Consider the following 9,819-nt stretch of genomic DNA (forward strand, 5'->3'; position numbering starts at 1 on the left):
TAATTGTTAATGTTTTCTGGTTATTGGCATTATTCATTCTCTGTTAGGAATATAATGTTTAATAGTTTAAATGAAAAAAAATATATATATTTTAACTTTTTTTTATATGCATATCTATTATCTGCTATATACATAATATTTAATGTTCTCTGGTCATTCTTATATCATAACATTCATTACCATACGATTTTAAATTCTTCCTATGTAGTCCAACTTTAACTAATCACTCCTTATGATAATAATTTTGAATGTTTTCTGGTCATTTTGGTACCAAGAAATCCTTATTATAACATTTTCAAATCCTGTTTTTGGTTCAGTTTGAGCCCTTAAGCAACGTCGTTAATAATGTTCTCTGGCTATTCTTGTCTCAGAAGATCATTATCATAACGATTTAAGTTCCAGCTTTATCTGTTTTTCTCTTATCCCTTATAAACATAATGTTTAATGTTTTCTTGCCATTCTTGTATCATAAAATCCTTATCATTACGATAAGTCCTGTTTTGAAGTTCAGCATTGTCCACTTACCCCTGTGATCTTTTCTGGTGGTTGTTGCATTATACAATATTTCATAAATATGTTTATTGACCCAGTAGTATTGTAGTAGTATAGCTTTGACTTTTTGTTTCTTTACAAGTGGACAAATTAACTTTATACGACGATCATTGCTAAGGTTCAATACCATTTTTTAGAAGAGATTTTTGCGAAACTTGTTTTGTATGGTATTAAACCGAATGACGGATGAAGTTCATCAAAACAAAGTTCGTAAAAATTACGGGGATTTTTCGAGGTGATGGTACAATTTTTCACTTTTCACTTTTCACTTTTGTTTAATTTTTATACTCTCGTCTGTAAAATACCTAATTACACACCGATCTAGAGTATATCCGTTTCGTTTCCCGCGAATCCGAGCCACTTCGTACATTTCCGAGATTTTTTCGGAGATAATTCCCACGCCTTGAATTTTGACGTTTGTCAATTCTGACGGCCATGTCAGTGAATCTATTCGAGTTGTTTTGTGAAAACGTACCCAAAAACTAACAGTCATAGAAAAAGTATAGTATGCAACACGTTCGATAAACTTTTTCACTCTCTCCGCTCCTGTCAAATAAAGTCGTGAGTCCAATGCCGTTTACCGCACTTGTTGCATAATATGCTATTATAGTTGTCCTGCATTGTTAGCAATTCAAAAAGATTCACAATCAACGAACTGTGGAAGTGTGCTATATAGTCTTTTCATAAGTAACTCTACTTCTTCAGAAACAAGGCTTGTGGATTTAATAGTGACAAATTTTAAAAATTAGAGTATTGACTGTTATGAATATTATGAATATTATCCTATGCGTTATTAGCTACGTGACATAAAGTATTTAAAATAATCAACTTTTGGCTACTGCTACGACTAATTTTAATGTTTGTTCATCATTTTTGCATGATAACATTAATATTTTACAATTATGGGATGTTTTTGGTCCATTTATAACCGCTTACTTCTTATCCCTTACGAACATAATGTAAAATGTTTTCTAGCCATTTCTGTACCTTCAAATAATTATCACAACGACTTTAATTAATGTTCTTGATCGTTTGGCTATATTAAATTAACCCTTATTTCTTAAAGACACAACGTTTAATGTTCTTTCGCCAATCTGGCATTACAAAATCATTATTAGAACGTTTTATAATATTATAAGGTTGGTTTTTATCAGTAGTTCCTATTTTCTTTTTGCATACTATTACTGATTGATTATTATGGTAGGAAACTATCGTCGTGACGCGCGTTTTTGTGTCGTAAACGACGTCCTCTCAGTTTAATAATAAAAAAGGCGCTGTTACTTTTTAAGTTCACGCATGAACGACGGCCGGTCCGCGCGTCGCGGCGCCCGGGCCTCTAAAAACGAAGGGAGAGCCCCGACGCGCTCCTTGGGAAAGAAAGAAAATCGGGATTTTGCCGGTTTAAGTCGGTCCTCATTAAATTTGTATTGAATCGGAGGAAAGAATGTTTGATTGCGTCGACGCAAGTCGAATTTGACGTTTCTCGTCGTTTCGAAAGCCAATTACGAAAAAAATGACAATCCTAAAACAGGTTTTTAATAATAAATTAATAATAGTGACATATTAAATAATAATGACATTATTTAACTAAAATTATTATTATAACGCATGGGAACTGAACAAAACATATAATGTACAGGATGCCCCAATAATATAGTGACGGGGACAGTTGATATTTAGAAATCCGTGGGCTATTGAAAAAAATAATAATTTTTCAAAGAAACTTATTCAGGCTACAACCGACGCAGAAGATTATTTTCATCTATACAAGATGTCCCATAAACTTGTGAGAATGTAGAGTTGCCTTCTCCCTATTTCTTGATATTTCCATTCTGCCATTAATTCTAAACACATTTTGTATAACATATACCACAATGTTTCTTTTTGTTCTGTTTTAGTGCTTTTTGAAGACATTCCATACGATTAATCATGAGCTGTTGGTTAGTTACTACAGTTTCAATGTAAATCAATCATACTTACATAATTGCATGTGTTATGGTGTTTGGAGATGATAAGAATGTTAACATCATAGAGGACAAATTAAATAGCGTGATCACAGCAAACTTAGATTCAAGGAACACCTTAAAAAAATATTATAAAAATATTATTGTGACTTTGTCTATGGCTTTTGTTTGAATCAGGATAGTAGGAAGCGTGTTCTGATTGTACAGAATGCATGTTTGTCTAACGTTTGAGGAAATTTGATTATATATCACATTTATACAATGATATAAAAATTTAATGTAATAAATAATCTAAATAAATCTAAAAAATAGTTTAATATTTCTTAACACTGCCGACAATATTAATATTTCAAAATACACTATAAAAAATATCCTGCTGAGTCCAAATGTTATAAACCCATTCAATACTCCTCCAATGTTATAACCTTTAGGTTACTATAATGTATGTAATTCGTTTTTTCTTTGACTTATTTCCAGAGGTATAATTACAGTAATTTCTCTTTGTTTATAGGATTAACATGCCATTGTTAAACTACGTTTGTCTCTGTTTGGTTCAGTAGAGTAGCCAAATGCTAGACTTGCCCCAAACTTGGATAAGTAAATGAAATTATTTCTTTGTAATAACTTTGTCATATCATATTGTTTAAATAGAGACGTTATTACTGTTATTGCTATTATTATTATTATTTTAACTCTGGTTACAGGTTATCAGGACTTAGTCAACTGCGGGGCAGCAAGACTACGTCCTCAGTCTAATTAAGTTTGTTTTCAGGTCCGTCGGTACAACAGCCATGCTGAATATGATCAATGGGACGACCTCCACTCCTCCACATGTGCCACAGTTCTTTAATTTCCCATTTCAGATCGTTATATCTTCTCAGCCTTCTTAGAGTCGATGTTGTGTGTGTTGGGATAGACATATCAACTTAATCGGGCTCACGTGACACAAGTGAATGGTTTCGTCTCGGGAGATTAGCAGCAAGATAGGCGTACCCCAAGGTAGTGTTCTAGGTCCCCTACTATTCGTGTTGTACATTAATGACATTGAGCAAATTGTGAAAAATTCTTTTGTGAGTCTTTTCGCTCATGACCCACTTCTATCAGTATCCGGAAAGAATTTCAATCAACTTGCTGAAACAATAAATTTCGAACTCAGCCTTTTCCACAACTGGCTTTGCATCAATAAATAAAAATTAAACGTAACTAAGACTAAATATGTACATGATATTTGGTACTAAATACAATTGCAAATTATTCCTGGAAAGTAATTATCCAATCTACATTGATAATCAGCCAGCGGAGCATACTAATCAAATGAAATATCTAGGCGTAATGCTTGATTCGCAACTTAATTTCTCCATGCATGTTGATTTCATGTGTGCAAAAATTGGCAAGAAGATAGATTTTCTCAGAAGAGTCTCTCAAAATCATTGGACTTGAATTCTTATATACCCACATTTTACTTATTGCAGTTCACTTCTAATATCTTGTAACAAGTCAGACGTACAAAGACTTCGAATCTTGCAAAACAAAGCAATGCGAACTATTTTATCTTGTTCCCTATACACTCCTGTGCGCCTTATGCTTGAATCGCTTAGTTGGCTTTCTATGTCCCTGACCATTGAAATATCTAACATTGTATTGATTTTCAAGATTCAATGGCAATTGCCACCCCCATACTTACAGGAATATTTAATTCCAAGGTGCATGAAACAACTTCGATATTCAGTTGACCAGAACAACACATATGTGCGGATTTTTCTAAAAAAATTGGAAAAACATGTGCCTGAACTTGATCTAGATGTATACTACAAATTTTGCATTCCTTGTCGTTCTGTGAATTTATAGTTAAGTATTATTATTCTTATTATTATTATTTTTTGTTTAATTATGATTCTGATTTGTTAAATTTACTATTTTTATGTAGATTTGTTTAAAATTTGTTGATGTTTAGTAGCATATTCTGCTAATAACAAACTACTTTATTTACTTACTTAATATGCGGTATTTGTCTACTTATCAATAACTGTTAAATCTGGTCGATTATGCCTGATTTACTTGTTTGTGATTATCACTTGTGGTGGTGGTTGGAGGCACAAATATGGCTCTCTATCTTCAAGGTTTATATCGTATTTCTTCGCCAATTCGAGGTATATAATATTTGCAACCTTGTTGTGCTTCTCTATATATTTTGTGTGTTTCCCTAAAGGAAGTGTTCAATTATTATTATTATTATTATATTACGAATTAAGTTAAAATGCTTTGCGACGTTACTTGAAAATGAGTGGCCAAAAATTGCAATTTAGTGGAGGCGTTACTAGTTTTACGTCGCCAAAAATGGAAAAATACAAGATTCTATAATACCATGATCATTTTGCCATTTGATATCTTTATATAAGTACATATCAAATATCTTGTCTAGACAAAATGAGACTAGTTGAAGTTGAAACACGTGGAAATTCCGCATTAGGAGGACCACGCAAAATATTTGAAAATTAATTATTTATAGCTATGAAATATTTTTACAGACAAAAACGATCTATATTTGACGATCTTCTTGCCTATTTCGCTGAAATAATAAAAAGGTATATGATTTTTATTTTCGAAAAGCACTTTTTTAGCATCATATTGTAATTTTTGTGTTCAGATCGTGCCCCTCCGTGCTTAAACATTCTTATTATCTTATTATCTTTACTACGGTGACATTTGAATACAGCAACTCTTTTAAATATGAAAATATTTTTCATTCTGTGGGACGTCGGCACACACAAAGAAGTGATTTAAGTTTGAAGGACGGAGGGAGGGGGGCTGTCACTCTCACTTTTTTCGCCCGAAAACTCGGGCGTTTAAAAATTCTCCGGGACACTCAAAACTCTCTTCTCCTCCTTCTAACTAGCATATCTTATATATACACATATACACCATTATAGATTTTTTTTCGGGGTTAGGGATGATTGGTGTCGCCCGCCTAATTTTTCGGCAAGGCGTCGCGACGCCGCAGACGCGCGACCCCCGTCGAACCGTCTGGCCGGCTGTAGGACGACTTGAGGGTAAAAAACGCGAGGGTGGCTTCGTTAGGGTAAAAAATACAAGATTTGCATTCCGGGAAAGTTACTCTCCGAATTTTGCTCGTCGCCAAATGAAGACGCCGCTACGTTTTATGTTCTCCGAGTGAAATAATTTTTCCTTTTTATTTTATTTATTTTTGTTACGGTAATACGATCATAGGAAAATTTTTAATATTGCTTCTAGTATGTTAAAAGAGAGCTAGTAAAGGATAGGGAATATTTCAACCCTCATTTAAAACTTATTTTCTAAGTTCACTAAGTAAGTTAAATTACATAACCTGCATTTTCTGTCCAAGAAAAATAAAAATAGATAACTACATATTTTACTTTAGTGCACATATATTATTAGAATTTGAAAATGTTTAGGCAATTTCAGCAAGGAAATACTTTTTTAAATAACATCATTATTACTATTCTTAGTTAAATCGAATGATATTTTTCTTATTTTTAAATTTACATAATTATGGGAGCAAATGAATTATTTCGTTTCTAAATTAGATTAAGTATATAAAAGTTATTAATGCAATACTTAAGTTGAAATTAAGCAGCTTAGTTTTAAACTTTTTCATTGAGATTGTTGATGTTTCAAAACATCTGATTTTATAGCACATTTAATAGTAATTAATATAAAAATTAAATTGATGAATGCCGATTGATATTATATTATACTTTTTCGAAGAATATTAAGACTTATTCATTGATGCCAATATATATCTATTTCTAGAAAAAAAACTAATTTGTAGGCTCAAATGAATCTTTTTTTTTTGTATGTACGGTTTTATGTATAGTGGAACTAGCATGCAAAAAAATCAGTCACATGTTCTTTCTTTCAACTCACAAATTCAAATTTCTACACTCAAATTTTCAAAATAAAACAAACAAAATGTCCGAGCCAACTTTTCATTAATTTTTTACGTGAACTCCATTTTTGGATTTTATAAATTTACTGATGATTTAAATAAGCAAAAATAGAATAGTCAAGTGACAATTATAAAAAAGGAATTTGAATAAAAATACAGTTTCATTAGTTGTTACTGAACAATGAGTGTCGTAAAATTCATGTATAAAACAATAATAGGAGTTATGAACAACTTTCTTTGCTAACCCCAATTTCATAAATAAATTGTGATATGTCTTAGTTGCAACTATAATTGGGAAAACATTGCCAGGTGGTTCCGTAGTGTAGCGGTTATCACGTCTGCTTTACACGCAGAAGGTCCCCGGTTCGATCCCGGGCGGAACCAGAGTTTTTTTTCTGTAGACTCACACGCCTGGGAATCTATAAAGTTAATGTTAGTATATATTTTTAGCGGTATCTTACCTGTTAACGGAAACTTTAAACTATTTTTGGTCAAGCGCCGCCATCTATTAAACCGAAGATGAACCCAACCCCTGTTCGTAATTGCCGAGCGACATCTCGTGAGTACAGTCAGTAAAGGAATTATTTTGTATTCGTTAGGACGACATCTAGCGGACAAGAGCCAAATTATCACGCGGGTGTGAGTACTCGCTACTGCTAAAGCCAAGATTCCTGCTCTACTTAAATTTTGATCAATATAAGAAACGTGGGAAAAGTTTTTTAATGCAAAGATGGATAAAACTTATCTTTTATAGGAGCTGACAGTGCGGAACGCCGAGAAGGGATCTCGAAAAAACCAACGCGCCTTGGTTCTCCGTTAATTCTTGTAAAAACATCGGCAATGTGGTAACGAAGGAAATATATGGACCCAGAAGCCAAACAACGCGGTCGTAAATACCTGTTTTATGTAAATACGTGTAAATTCCGGTTGTTTGACATTGTTAAGTGGTTTATGGGACCATAAATACGAATCGCACTGTAAACGGACTCCCGAAAATACGAAATAGTTTTGTTTCCAAATAATTGAAATTGTATCACCTGGTTTTACGTTCTTTTCTAAATTTCTGCTCATGCCCACCGGAATATTAAATTGAAAGTAATAAGAATATGGTAAAAGTAATAAATTATTTCTTAAATAAACTTAATTTTAAAACGTGTACTCTCATTTTTACTTTCTCTTTCTGTCTTTTTTTTATTTTTATTGCTCCATTAAGTTCCTAGAAAATTTTATTAAATATACTTTAATGACAAAAAATTATTTGGCCTAGCAAAGATGTTTAGTTGATTATGGTAATTTCAAATAAAATTCAGGAATTATTAAAAAAAAGGTAATTTTAACAATCGTATGCATATGCAAGTTGTAATTTGAGTTTTTAGTAAAATTCAATACTAAAAAATGTACATTTAATAGTAAAATATAATACATTATTAATATAAAACAATTAATATTGTACTATTTTGTATAGCAGCCTTGACTTTTATTCTCTTTTTTTTTCTGTTCTCTCTTCTCTATTTCTTCATTTATTTCTATTTTATTGCCCCATTAAATAAACGATTTTATTAAATAAACAGTTTGATAATCTGCATTTTTATAAAAAAAAATACATTTGGTCTAACCAAATCATATATCGTCAAATGAAATACAACATTTCAAGTTTTTTTTTAGTAAAATTGATTATTAAAATAAATTACTGAATTTTGAACTATTTTGCATTGCAGCAGTTACTTTTATTCTTTTATCACGTAATTTGCAGGCCTTACCACAACGTCTAGTTGATTTTCGTAAATTAAATAAAAATAAGATGTCTCCAAAAAGCAAAAACAAACATATCTGTCATAAAAATAATAAAACTAAAAAATATCGTTTTGCTATTTTGCATGGCAACCTTTACTTCTATGCGTTAATCATTTTTTTGTTTCCTCTGTCTTCTTTTCTCTCCCGCTTTTTTTTTATTTAAATATGTAATTTTATGAAAATTGAATATTAAAAAATATATGGATATCACACACTATAAGTTATTTTTTTGTATTTTCTCTGTCCTATTATATTAGCATTTTTATAAACCCATATTAAATTTTAAAAAATATATGTATATATAATATTAAAACATAAAAATAAATTACTTAATTTTGAACTGTTTTGCATTGCAACGTTACTTCTATAAGTTTAGCAAATGCTTTATTTTATTAGCATTTTTATAAAAAAATATTTGACCGTATTTCATTATATATTCATATAATTCAATATAACACATAAATATAAATCACTCAATTTTGAAATGTTTTGCATTGCAAACTTTACTTTTATAAGTTTTTTTTTTCATTTTCTCCATAATATTAAAATAAAAATTATTTTAAGACGCTATGAGAATAACAATTCCATTTCTCCCTTCTTTTTTTCATAATTTTATAAAATATTGCACATTAGCAAATAATATTTTTTTAAAAATACCAAACGAAAGAACTTTTTAGAAATCGAAAATTTGCAAGTGAAATGCTGCAGTTTGAGGATATAACAAGAAAATATACAGGTAATTAAAGCAAAATCTTAGGGAAAAAGTCAAAAGGCCAGTCGTAAATCATGGAACCAATTGGTTTGCTATAAATCAAAGTCGGACCGGGTAGGCAGGATCCCCGCGTGGCAATATATTTTTTTGAATGTGCAGTTCCGTTTACCCCCTTGCCCTTCCCGCCCGCAACGTCGTCGGGTTGGATTTGACCGTTCCATCTGTATTTTCAATTCGCAGTTATAGAAAAATCACAAAAACTCTAGTAAAAAGCGTCACCATCTCTAAACCATTACTAGCAGATTAAAAAAGTAAAAAAAGCTAGGTTTCTTTGTTTGATGTTCCAATCTATGCAAACACGCTTAATTTTTGGTTGATAAATATGTACTTAAAAGTTTTTGTATTGAATTTTGAAACATCTTTTATTCCTTACGTGAGTCCCAACTATGGTTTTAATCTAATCTGCATTTAAGCTTTAAGCTTCAGTCCCATACCCCACGAAAACTGTATATATTTCCATTGTCTGCGGGGGTTGCAATGTCCCGTCCGATAACGCCTGTGCCGTTGACGTACAGGTACCACGAAAACCACCCTTTGCTCAGCTTAAAAACGCAGGTCAGGGTCAAAGTTTCAAAATAAAAAATATCGCATTCATTTCTGGACGACATAAAAACGCTAGAGCTCGAAAAACTTTAGATAAGCACGCAGTCGTTATCTTCAAGTTCGGTCCTGGCATTTTTTCGATCATTTCGAAAATTCAAATCCGGAAATGCGCGTTACCCGGGCGGCTTAAGAGGACCGCCTCCCTTAAATGCCCCGCAAAGTGTTTTAAGGACCCAAAGAACTGGCAACAGTCAATCCTGAATCGA

At 31.9% G+C, this 9,819-nt stretch overlaps 1 non-coding gene across 1 annotated transcript; it reads left to right on the forward strand.

Moving 5' to 3' along the window:
* Positions 1-6,755: 6,755 nt before the first annotated feature.
* Positions 6,756-6,828, forward strand: Trnav-uac (transfer RNA valine (anticodon UAC)). The gene has a single exon. It is a non-coding gene; the product is annotated as a tRNA-Val (tRNA).
* The last annotated feature ends 2,991 nt before the right edge of the window (positions 6,829-9,819 follow it).

This window comes from Cylas formicarius, unplaced genomic scaffold (genome assembly GCF_029955315.1).
Source record: "Cylas formicarius isolate icCylForm1 unplaced genomic scaffold, icCylForm1.1 PGA_scaffold_9__14_contigs__length_23061073, whole genome shotgun sequence".
NCBI lineage: Eukaryota > Metazoa > Arthropoda > Insecta > Coleoptera > Brentidae > Cylas > Cylas formicarius.